This window comes from Gymnogyps californianus, chromosome 10 (assembly GCF_018139145.2).
Source record: "Gymnogyps californianus isolate 813 chromosome 10, ASM1813914v2, whole genome shotgun sequence".
Classification (NCBI taxonomy): Eukaryota; Metazoa; Chordata; class Aves; order Accipitriformes; family Cathartidae; genus Gymnogyps; species Gymnogyps californianus.
This window is the reverse complement of record NC_059480.1, coordinates 10,199,462-10,211,865: the sequence shown is the minus strand read 5'-3', so window position 1 is coordinate 10,211,865 and position 12,404 is coordinate 10,199,462. Positions and strand designations below refer to the sequence as shown.

At 39.8% G+C, this 12,404-nt stretch overlaps 1 protein-coding gene across 1 annotated transcript in view; it reads right to left on the bottom strand.

Annotated features, from left to right (window-relative positions):
- NYAP2 (neuronal tyrosine-phosphorylated phosphoinositide-3-kinase adaptor 2) overlaps window positions 1-12,404 on the bottom strand; it is a 175,115-nt gene that overhangs the window by 108,857 nt on the left and 53,854 nt on the right. The window lies entirely within an intron of this gene.

Here is a 12,404-nt window from a genome sequence, read left to right as displayed (position 1 = left end):
GATAACTTCTTGAATAGGGAAGGCAGAGTACACTGACGACATTTTTTCCTTCCACTGAAATCCTTTAGAAATGTGTATTCTCAATAGGCAAACTATAAACTTTAAAACAAATCTTTAGAAAAGAAAAAATCTAGAGCAAGAACATGAAGAAATTAAATTGCACTGTGTCTGTTATTTACTGAGTGATCAAAAATCTCCAGCTGTGAATTTCTCTGTTCAAAACCTCATGTTTTTTAGACATAAGGATGGCTGAATTTAGTAAAAAATATGGACTGATAACATAAGCAATGAAAGTCTTGCCAATTAAATTACACAGCTGATTAGTACCCAGTAAAGCAGAGGGAGAAGGGAAAGATGATCACTTAAGCACAATATGTGAGACGACATAAAAAGTGATACCTTTTCTTGAGGTCTCCAGATCTGATCAAGTAATCTTCAGCTACTGCTTACAGAATTTTGGCCCTTTCCATGACACATATTTATTTAATCTTATATACAAGATAAGTGCCTATACATGTTTTTAAATGAAATGTTGCTTAATTAAAGAAAGCTTTTTTATTAAATAGTATATCATTTCTATGTGCTATATGACACACATGGTTTGATTATCATAGCAATAACTTACATTTATCTCTGTGTACTTGCAAATACTCCCTAGAGACCAATAAAAGGGCATATGGCATAATGGCATCTCTTCAACTGTAATCATTATTAGTGGTACATATTAAAGTATTGAAGATGAACTGAGAGCTTGTAAAAGATGAGCCCTTTAATATAGATGCTTGCTTCTTTGTTTCAAACAAAATCAGTACTACAAAAGATAGTTCATCCTGTTCATCCTTTTACAGTGAGGGTGCAGCTTTAGGAAGCACTAGTTTTGGCAGCAAAACTGGCTTAAGAAGTTCTACCTCCCCTTTTCTTCTTTCACAGCCCAAAAGTCCTTCAGCTGTGCTAATACTACAGTTTGGGTTAAAACCAACCCTTTTATTTGGAGGCACAACAGAAATTTCTTCTCAGGAAACACACTGCTCCAAATGTGCTCTGTTCCTACCTTGGAAGGCTTACTTCTAGACAGGAGAAAAATATTTCTCATAACTATCCAATCCCACTCCAGCAGAACAACTGGTTGCATCTTATTTGGAAAACACAGCTTCGTTTCTGTGGCTCAGAGACTGGCAAAGCTTATGAGAGCATCTAACAGGCAGTGAAATTTGAATCCAGAATTAGATCTTCAGTTAAATTTTCCCAAATTTTTGAGAGCTGTCTGGATTCAGGGAATTATGACTGAAGGCCAAACACCAAGGTTCAGTGCCTAAACTCACATATGGGATATGTTTTTAATTCAGAAACTGGGCTAACATCCAATGATGGTAACGGGGATGCTCATTTCTACTCCTCTTCCCCATGAAGAACCAGTGGGTGTAAATAAGGGAACTATTTCTAAACAGACTTGCAAAAATTGCTGTCTGATGCAATGACGATAACAGGTCATTTTGTTGTGTCTGACACCAAGTAGGTATTGTCATCACAAAATTAGACCTTTACCTGGTAGCTGCAAGTCTCCAACTTTCATCCTAGTAGGTCAGAGGCATCCAGACCTCCTGAACAAGTTATCCAGACTCTCCTCTCGACATTACAAGTACTACATAGAAACAGAGACGCTGTCTGAGGAATGCAACTTGAACAACGTCGCACATCTCATGGGAATTCTGGGCTGTATCCTTTCTCTCTGATTTAATTCTAGCATCCAAATACAATCTCAAATAGCCAGCGCCTCAGATTTTCTCATGAGCTGTAGGTACTCAATGCCCAGGCCTTCAGAAATGCCATTCTAGCGTGAAACATGAGGCTGTTTTTAATCTTCCTTAGAGCTTCTGGATGGTACAGTTGTACAAATATCAGACAACCTTAATATTTATTGCTTTCCAAACAGGAATAATTAGGATGTGTGTGACTTTTTCTCATCAAGAAGATGCATATTAGTAACTCCAGGCCTCTACCACGTGTACCTATGTGTCTATACACAAAAGATAGGACTTGCCTATCACTCCAGATGTCTGGTGCACAAGACATCTGATGACCACAGTAACAAAAAACCTGGGACATTAAACATACAGATGTAACTAGCAGTTTTATACCATATTCTACTTCCCCTCACAATAAAACAGCTCAGTATCACTTTGAAACAGACCAGGGTTAACAGCCTGTTAACCCAAACTACTGATAAAAAGATCTGTTGCCTCAAAATTTACATCTCAACAGCTGCTTAAGGAGAACCTTATCAAGTCCTTTTCATAACTCATCTACTCTCTCTAATGAAGAGAAAACTGAAAACTTGTTTTCAATTGTTTTCCTACAGGCTAATGGAATTAAATGGCTTCTGAACTTTGGTCTGTCTCAGAATCTTCAATTAAGGAATGGTACCTCCATTTTATTTAGAGGTTTTCCATTATTAAAAACAAGCATGGCAAGACATAAAGGAAGGAAAACAGTTTGAGACTCCTAAAATGGTCAATGGCCTCTGAGCCAGCAGCTTTCAGCTTAAGATGAAGAAGAGAAAAAAAAAAATAAAGGAGCACTACTCAGGAGGTACACAGGATACACTACATCATTTCCACAGAGGCTGAGTGAAAGGACCCATAGGCAGGACACTCCAATGCTGCTGTCTCCAGCATCCCTCACGTGCCACCATGGCCCCATCATATGTATAGCACAGCCACAATTAGACATAGTCCCTTCTGTAAGTAGTTCATAGTCTGAATAGAGGAAGCAGGCAAAGAGGGGAGAAGTAAAGAAAAACAGGTTTAATGACTTTAAGCTCGTATTTCATAACAGTAGCAGAGACAGAAGGAAATCCTTCTCTCCAGAGCCCTTCTTTGGTAATTTTTTGCCCACTAGAGTGCTGCTTATGGCAGGGTAGATCAAACAAGAGTCTCTCCAACCTTCTTCCTCTGGCCAACACAATACTCCCCACACTTTAACCTCTTGTCTTACTTAAAAGGAGCTGAGGATTTCTTTACATCAGCTCAAGCCCTCTCATTGGAGACTTTTGAAATGTATTTATAATTTCCAGGAGATCTTTATTACTATTATTTATCTCCCTGTTGCCATCTCCTACTCCTCACCCCTTCTCCCTTCCCCAGCACCCTGCTCCCCTGGCGACCAGGTGAGTCACAGTTTTCATAAAGAGGAAAGCATCAAAGAAGCACATGCAAAAATTCTGGGGGGGGGGGGGGGAGAAGAGAGGGCCAGTTAGGCATAAAAAAATTTCCTGACAAAAATCCATGCAGAACTAGATGACACTAGGAGTTTGGACTTACAATTCTTAAGCAGAATAGACCCAACTGAACCATGTCTTTGTGAACTTCTGCTTGAAGACGTAAGCAGCTTAGATATAAGACCCACCAATGCTTTTGTGTTAAAAGCAGCAATGGCAAAGCATGACATAAAAATTCTTTGTCTCATACAGGAAAAGTATTCCATCTGCTTTGGGAACTATTCAATGTTATCTACTACCCTCTGACTTAAAAGTTGCATACAGTAAGAAAATAAAACCAAACGCCATGATCACACACTAAGAATAACAAACACAAAACAACTCACAGGTACTCTATAGGCTGAAATTTGTTTGCACAAATTATTCAGTGAGCACTTATGAATAATGAATGCATTGTGGAAGTCACGATCAGCTTATGAATGATTTATGAACTGAAATATGGGCTGAATTTGTCAGATAACCTTATTTTCCACAAATCACTCAACCATCTCTTACATTAAATGGTACCAACTGGTTTCCAAATAGCTCTACCTGCAAAATACAATCTCTGCTTTCTGTGGCGTGAGAAGAGCTTTCTAAACGAAATTTCTGGAGACCTTCCATAATATTGTCTGTCAAAGCTTTGCCTGAAAAACAAGTGATTATCCAGAACCAATACTAATGCCATCCTGTATTTTAATTACCACAGGCTATAACGTGACAATTTGGCACCTACCCTATCAATCCCAAGTCTGCAAAGAGAATATGGGTGGAAATTACCTATCACATAATACTTTATAAAGTAGGAATAGTCCTGCCAATCACAGTCCCTTTAAAAGGAATCATTATTTTTGAGTGAGTTATCTGGAGGTCTGGGAGAGAAAGAATAACTAAAACAACCACAGCAAGTGAATTTAAAATATTTAATTTTGAAGTATTTTAAAATGCTTAGGAAATTAACTCAAACTTGACAGTTTATAACATAGCCTCATTTCTTGAAGATTTTGCTCTACAGCCAGTTTAACCAAGGAATCTGAAAGTAATTTATCAGTATATACAAAAGACTTCCACATGGTACGTAGCACTGGTACACAAAAACTGTCCTACTGGATCAGACCCAAAGTCTAGCTAGCCTGTTCTCTTTGATGGCACCCAAGGTTTACAGAAAACTGTAAAAAAAACCTGCAGCAAGAAGCAAGATCTCTGTCATGCTTGTAAACATCAGAAGGGCAAGCTGCTCCTCTTGGCCCAATTCCTCCTTGGTGCCAGAGGCACATGGAAGGTGCTATCACTGCATCCCTCCAGATCTCAGGCACGGGTTATCTCTGGCCCTTTCATAGCAGTCACGAGGCAGAATGAGACTCCTCTTAGTGCCCTCTTTTCCCAAGCATCCCCACAGAGCCAGGAAAAACTTGGCTGAGGGTGAATCAGGGAACATCCTTTCAAAAAGCATTGTGATTTTACAAGTAATCCCTCTAATGTACAGACAGCAGCAGGTTTAACACACCATTACTGTCAAATGGCATGCGGTACCTACTGCCTTAATTTAATGCTCTTGATTTGCTAAGTGAACACCAGGATGCAGAGAGCCTGCTAGCCATCGCACGCGATGTCAGCAGCTACTTCGGTTGTTCCTTCACAGCCTGTCACACCTTCAAAGAAAGGAGACATGAAACAGCTGGCACATGCATCAGCTTAAGAAGGAACAACTTCTCAGGTGGGATTTCATCTCCCTTGGGGTGGAATAACTCCACATGGTGGAAAGCCACTAATGATCACGCAGCACTGAGATGAGAAAGGCAACTTGATTGTACTGTATTTGTTGCTTGCTTATGCAACTGTAAGGAAGGATTGCTGCATTATTGCTAAGAGACCTGGAGTGCTCGTGACCTTTTGTTTTGCTTACTGCAACCTCTGACAGTTTCAGCAGCGTGATGGTTCATAGCAAGCAGCAAGGACTGAACTATTTATTTGGAGTACAAATGAATAATGAATAGGAGCTGAATCAGGACCCCTGCGTCAGCATTCTTACTCTAACAGCACCAAAATGCAACAGGCTACTCACAAATAAGCCATACAGAGATGAAAAAACAGCATTTCCCCGATGATTTATTGCAGATAAAGTTCAGGAATGAGTTCATCCCAAATGTTACTCCAGTAAATAAAGGAAGCTGTATTAGATCTGGTGTTAGCCCTCACTGCTTCAGGACAAATTGTGGGTTTGGGAAAAGCTGGAGAAGGTATTAATTAAAGATTTTGGAAACAGTTGGAATCAATTTCTGGCTTCTCATCTGGACAAATACAATGAAATCAAAGTGGAAGCAAATTTAAAATATTCTGCAGAGGTGCTTCATTCTCTCTTAGTTTACAACTACCACCCCAAATCAGCAGGTATTCTAACATGGTTGAGACATGGTTATTGTAATAGGATGTATTATTAGCATGGTCAGGAAACAATTCACTTGAGGCAATTAGGAGAACAGACATACGAGCCTTCATTATAATTGCAAAATTGTGAGGGTTTTTGACCACCCAGGGTTTTTTTCCAGTGTGGGTATAGTATGACCTGACCACATACCCATCACACATTTACATTAAAAAGCAACAAAAAGCCTACCAAAAGCATCAGTCTGCAAGGAAGAGGATAAAGACTAAACTGTCTTAGCTGTTTCCTTCATGAGTAGGCATAAAGGACCTAAATGAATAGCAACACAGCTGTTACAAGAAGTGGAAACTCCATCTTATGGGGGGGAGGGGGAGGGAGGAAGGCGGGGAAGAGGGAAATGCCAGAGACTGAGAACTCTACTCCAGAAACCTACTTGCTTTAGGCTGAAAACTAAATTTTTAATCATCTATGCAATGAGGTTCTAAAACTCCAGTGGGAGAAAACTGGCTACTTTTAAGACTAAGCTCAATTCACTCCTGAATGCTTCATCAGCTTATAAGAAACATTTGTTCGAAAGAATGCACAACTGGATCTCATGTTCCCCTTCTATGTCCAAATGAGTGGGCTCAGAGTGGGGTCTGAGTGCATGCCATAAAAGCCTTAGCCACCACAGGATCAAAAATGCTCAGATTAGGATATGTTTCACTGTTTCCCATGCACACACAGAGAGAAAGATGAAAAGGACCAGGAAAAATTATTTGCATCACTTTCAGCAGAAAGTATTGCAAAGAGACAAATGAGGACATAGCAGTGAAAGCAAAGCAACTACAAAGCTTTAGGTGAGGCAATCGGAGAGTATGAATCATCTAAGGAACTTTGCCACTGCTTGTCAAACAAATTATTCATCAAATTACTTCTGCTGGTATTTGACTGGTTCTAATAAGTATCCCAAGCTTTAAAAAACCACAATGGTAAAACAGCAAGATTAGATATTTTTATATCCTGTGGTCTCATAACCATAATGAAGAAACTGAAGATTCTTGCAAATTGAAGACACCACTGAGGAGGCAAAGAATCAATTTTGATCAAATAACCTGAAATTTGTTTTAGTTCAAACTAAAAAAAGATTAGTGTTTTGACTTCATGGAGAAGGAGGAAAATATACTGCCTATTTTTATTTCTCAAGCTGTCATTTCATGCTCACCTTTCTGAACAAGTTCCACTCACCTTAGCTATCCTAAGGCTACCGCAGCCTTTTAAACCAAAAGCTCTGGCAAGTCTGCACCATACTGAGACTTGCACCCCCTTGCAAATTCTAACACTAAGTTACTTACAGTAAATGTTCAGGCAATCCTGCTCATCCAGGCACCTTCTGTTACAACTTTAACACCTGGGTCATATAGGTGGAGGCATTTACATTGGAATATAGTGCAAAATTAAACCTGAAAATGGCTGAATCTGAGCACCATCTGCTCGTGAACACAGCTGTGGTTTGCAAAGCCAAGAGATGCCCAACTTCACAAACCAAAAGGTGACTGTTACTGTCCTGGTTTCGGCTGGAATAAAGTTAATTTTCTTCCTAGTAGCTGGTATAGTGCTGTGTTTTGGATTTAGGATGAGAATAATGTTGATAACACCCTGACGCTTTAGTTGTGGCTAAGCAGTGCTTATACTAAGTCAAGGATTTTTCAGCTTCTCATACTGCCCTGCCAGTGGAGGCCAGGAGCGCACAAGAAACTGGGAGGGGACACAGCAAGGACAGCTGACCCAAATGAGCCAAAGGGATATTCCATACCATATGATGTCATGCTGAGTATATAAACTGGGGAAGTTGGCCGGGGGACACCGCGGCTCCGGGATTGGCTGGGCACCAGTCAGCGGGTGGTGAGCAATTGTATTGTGCATCACTTGTTTTGTATACTCTATTATTATTATTATTATTGTTTTCCCTTCCTTTTCTGTCCTATTAAACTGTCTTTATCTCAGCCCACGAGTTTTACTTTTTTTTCATTTCTCTCCCCCATCCCACGGGGGGCGGGGGCGCGGAGTGAGCGAGTGGCTGTGTGGTGCCTAGTTGCTGTCTGGGGTTAAACCAGGACAGTTGTGTACTGTAAAACCTTGCACTCACCAGAACTGCACCTCTCAATAGACACATAAAACTGTCAACACAACAGTCAGTTCACAGGGACACTAAACATGGAATATTTGCCATGTTTTGACTTTTACAGGTGGAGTCTAAACTTCGCAGTCCCGGCTGCAGGTCTCTTGGAGTACTGGGATTGCCCAAAAACAGCCTGTCTAGAAAATGGCTACCATTAGCAAACAAGCACCTCGATTTTCTTCATGTGTACATCTGCTCTCCTGCTTTGATCTACATGACCAAAAAAATGGGAGAAATAAACAGTCAAGTATGCAAATAATAACAGTAATATTAACAGTCTTGGACTTAAGTGAGGAAAGAAGGCAAAGCATAGAAAATTAAATGTTTGAAGTGAAACAAAGTTCAATTTGCTCTTCCAAAGAAATTAAAAGGCCTTCTTCAATGCACAGCCTAGCACTGTAATTTGCTAGAGAAAGATTATATTGCAGAATACACTTAAATTAATCGTTATGTGTTACTTTTCTGTGGTCATTTTGTAGAGACCTTATCTTCTCTTCTTTGCTGAAAGTTGACAGAATGTTTCCATATACTACAGAGGACACGGGAGAAAGGACTTCCAGTTCCCAAACCAAGAAATGGAAAGGATGGATTATGGGACTGAATCACCAACAGCACATAATTATACCTGACCACTATGTTCCTTTTGTTTTGGCAGAAACAGCTGAGAATCTCAGTTCCTCTGCTGGCTCTCTTTGTTCTCCTATTTCTGCTTTGACTCTGGTGGTGGAGAGTTTCTTCCACAAGGCTGACAAGTACTATGAAACAAGTGGCACCTTGAATCACTGACGGTTCATAAATCTCATTGAAATAAATATGGATTAACCACTGTTGGCCTTCACACAATCTTAGTCTACTAGGTGTATACTAATTCAGGCCCCCTTTTACTGCCTCTAGACTTTTGTATTGGATTAATCTAAGAAATACTGCTCAATTGCCTCTCATGCACTTCACTGAAAGCCTACACAGTCACATTTTCTTGCTGTCACCAGCGCCGGAACCACAGCAAACCCACAGGACAGAAGAAGCATCAGAGGGATCTGGCAGATTAACAGCTGTGCCACCTTGCAGGGAGAACAGATACAGGTGGTTGTTTTAAGCAAGCAGAATAAATGTTTTCAGGGTTTTTTTTGTTTGTTTGTTTGGGGTTTTTTTGCATCTCCTACATATCACTCACACATTTATACCAGAGTTTATCTGGAATCTTCTGACAGGATACTTTGTGAGAAAATTATGAAGGATTTTGCTGCAAGCAAGGCTTTCTGCAGCCTATGCCAGTTTTGATAGTGTTTTATGTGGAAAAACAACAACTTAAAAGTGAGCATATCCACTGAATCAGTATTCAGCAGTGACATTTGAAGTTTTTAACATGTAGATGTTTCAACATGAAGTGACCTTTAATTTCAGTACTTTAAAATTACATATAGAAAAAGAGAAATGTGGACCTTGCCTTTTAAATTCATTTCACAGGGAAAAAAAAAACCCAAACCAAACAACTCTGGTTTTAGTTGGAAAGAAAAATTTGGAAGACGCAGAATTTCCAACAGAACAGAATTTTGAAAGTATACGTAACGCTTTTTCAATTGATCACAATTCTTTTGTAGAAGGAAAACATGACTGTGGAGTTGAGAAAAAATTTCTCATGGCAGGCATTTATTAACTAATAATCTGTAGAGTGAGAAAGCACAGAAAGACAATAGATGCTGGGTTATTATTTGCAACATTTGGTGATATTAGACCCGGAGAATTCTAAACTTTTGAAATCATTTTACTTTTGTGTGATTTATTCTATGTGTTTCTTTGCCTTGCTTTGATCTCATCTTCTTCAAACAACCCTTTTCTCACCATTCTTGAGCTCTGTTCAGTAAGAAGGGAAAGTTGTAGGGATCTCTACCTGCAGCTTTCAAAGCATGCAGCTCCTAACTATCAGCATGCTCTCGCTGTGCTGTTCAGAGTAGAAATGGAAAAAGTAACATTATGCAATATTTCTGCCATAGTTGACAAGAATACACATGGGCCTAATCCACTTGTCAGGCCTGATAAACAAGCAGCAGATAGGCTGACAGAAGTTTCTAGTGGGGATTATTTTTCAGACAAACAAGAAACTAAGAGAGGAAGAGAAAAATTAGCCCAGCCTTCACAACCTTGTGCCTACACTGCAACATACAGGCATACATCAGTTACCACTAACCTGATCTTTCCTCCTCTATCAATAGGAGGAAAGCAAATGGTCTCCAGATCCTAACTTGGGCAGAGGCTGGTCTAGCCATCTGTAATGATGCAGCCATGCTGCTGGTGAGTTTGGGCAAGGCCTGTGAGTGAAGCAGGGTGGGTATATTAATAGGAATGCTTCCTGTCATTGTCTTCAGAAGGGGCCGTGATAAAGAAGCAGAGCTCAATCCAAGAATCTGCTGCTTTGTTCAGCATGTATTTTCTTGAGGTATTGGCTTCAAAATGGAATTGCTTTCACCTGCAATTTCCTGCTCCAGTATTTGACTCTCCTTATGACTTGTAAAGTCATTGGACTAATTCAGACACTATAATAAGTGTTTCAAGCAGTATTTGTTATGAAGAACTAAAATACTGTGTCCTTGTTGTATCACAGTACTGGAAAACATAATCGTCTTCCCCAATATCTCTACAGTTGGGAAATACTATTGTTACTGTAAAAATCAAGGCCATGAATCCATTACTTTGAAATCTACACCAGCCAGAAAGACCAAATGGATCTGATGGAAAGAAAGTGGCACTTGCATTTTTGCTCATCCCCTAGCACTCCAGTAGGTGAGCACAAGAGGTATTTACCTGCCCTCAGCTGGATTCCCTAATGTTCTCATCTTCAGCTTTCCATCAAGCATCAAAGCGTAAAAGAGCAGAATTTGAACAAGCTGTAACCTTCTGTGAATATCAGTCCTTTATACAACAAGCCAATATGAGTTTCTTTTCCTTTTACATGGCAGCTGAATTCTCCAATGTATTCAAAGGCTAATACGCTGAGAGCCATCATGTTAAACAAAATAAAGATGGCTGTGCATAACCTGTGTACGAACACTACTGTAAGTAGCCAGAGCTATGTTCCAACCACAACCCCCCCCCCGACTCCTGTAGCAGGTATTTTTACTTACTTAAATAAAGTAGAACCTAGTAGCCTCCAACAGACACCTGGACTTATTCGCAACGCCCGTTCTAAACACAGTTAATAAGCATCCAAAGAAAGCTCCTGAAGTTACGTTCTTATTTGTACAAATCCCCTTCCTTGGGGGGTGTGCAGGCCCACGCCAGGTGACAGCAGCTTTCTTCTGGAGCTACACGCAGTTGCAAAAGGTTGGCTACAGCACTGAGAAAAACAGCTCTATCTTGTGCCCTGGGTTCATGCTCAGATGGGACCTGCAGCTGCCACAGAGGAACTGAGCTGTAGAGCTTGCCCTCCAAGCCACCTCCCTGTAACGCTGTCTCCCAGCCTCCTGCAGTCCCCTGGCCTCCCTCCTTTCTGGCTCAGGGACCAGGAGGCACCGCAACACTACTTATATACAAACTGGCTACTGCATTAGCAGTAAATCCAAGTACTGAGCAGCTGGTGGTTGCTCTGCCCAGTAAAACTTAAACGTACTCAGAAGAATGACTGTCAGATACAGTGAGCATGAAGGTTTGAGCTCAGGAAAGTGCCTCTACAGATCATGCAGAATTTGACCACGAGCCATAGAAACGCTCAGTGCAAGTTAGTGCAACTTTGTGAAACCAAACAGATACAATTAAGTACCAAAAACGTACAACAAATGTGTCAAGCATATTAAAGGCCGTCAGGTATACTGAGAGCTTTTTCCACCAAAAGAAAAAGCATCTTATTCTGTCTTAATACAAAATATAATGGTATAAATGAAAATATGGAAGGATAAAAGATTTTTTTTAAATGATACAAAAAAATAATGGCAAAATATTGTTTATTTTAACTAACACAGAAGACTTATTATATGCCGTTTCAACATGGAATTGACCTTGCATTAGGAGGTTTAGCATGACTGTGTACAGCACTAGGGGACACGCTCGAAGAAAACACCACTTAAATTATACATTATCTCATGAACTAGACTACTGTAGTTAACGCACATATCTGTAAACTAACAATGTGCATGGAACAATTGTTTACATTTCTTTAATTAATAAAAATATAAACACCCATATATTCCATAAAAAATTTTAAGGTCTCATTTGCAAATAAGTATCAACTAAAATGGCTGGTCCTCGTAATAAAATTATAAAAGGCAGGATTATCACCAGTATCTCAAAACAGAAAACATGCAATGGAAAGACCCTTCTGCATCAGTCATTCCAAGAAGTTCAGTATCAAAGTCATTTAGTTCCTTTTTTAGATTTTACTTATACTATCTCCATGTTGCAACATGGGTGCAATATGAGGGTGGAGAGTTGGTGATTACAGACAGCAAAATTGGAAATTGTATAGGAAAAGTTGCATGCCAAAGAAACAGCAAGGTATACATAGCATCACCTTATTCAGGGTGTCAACAACATCACTAGAGCGTTTATCCTAGTCTTTTACAAAGCACTTTATAATATGAGGTCTACAATAAATATGCAGTTCTGAT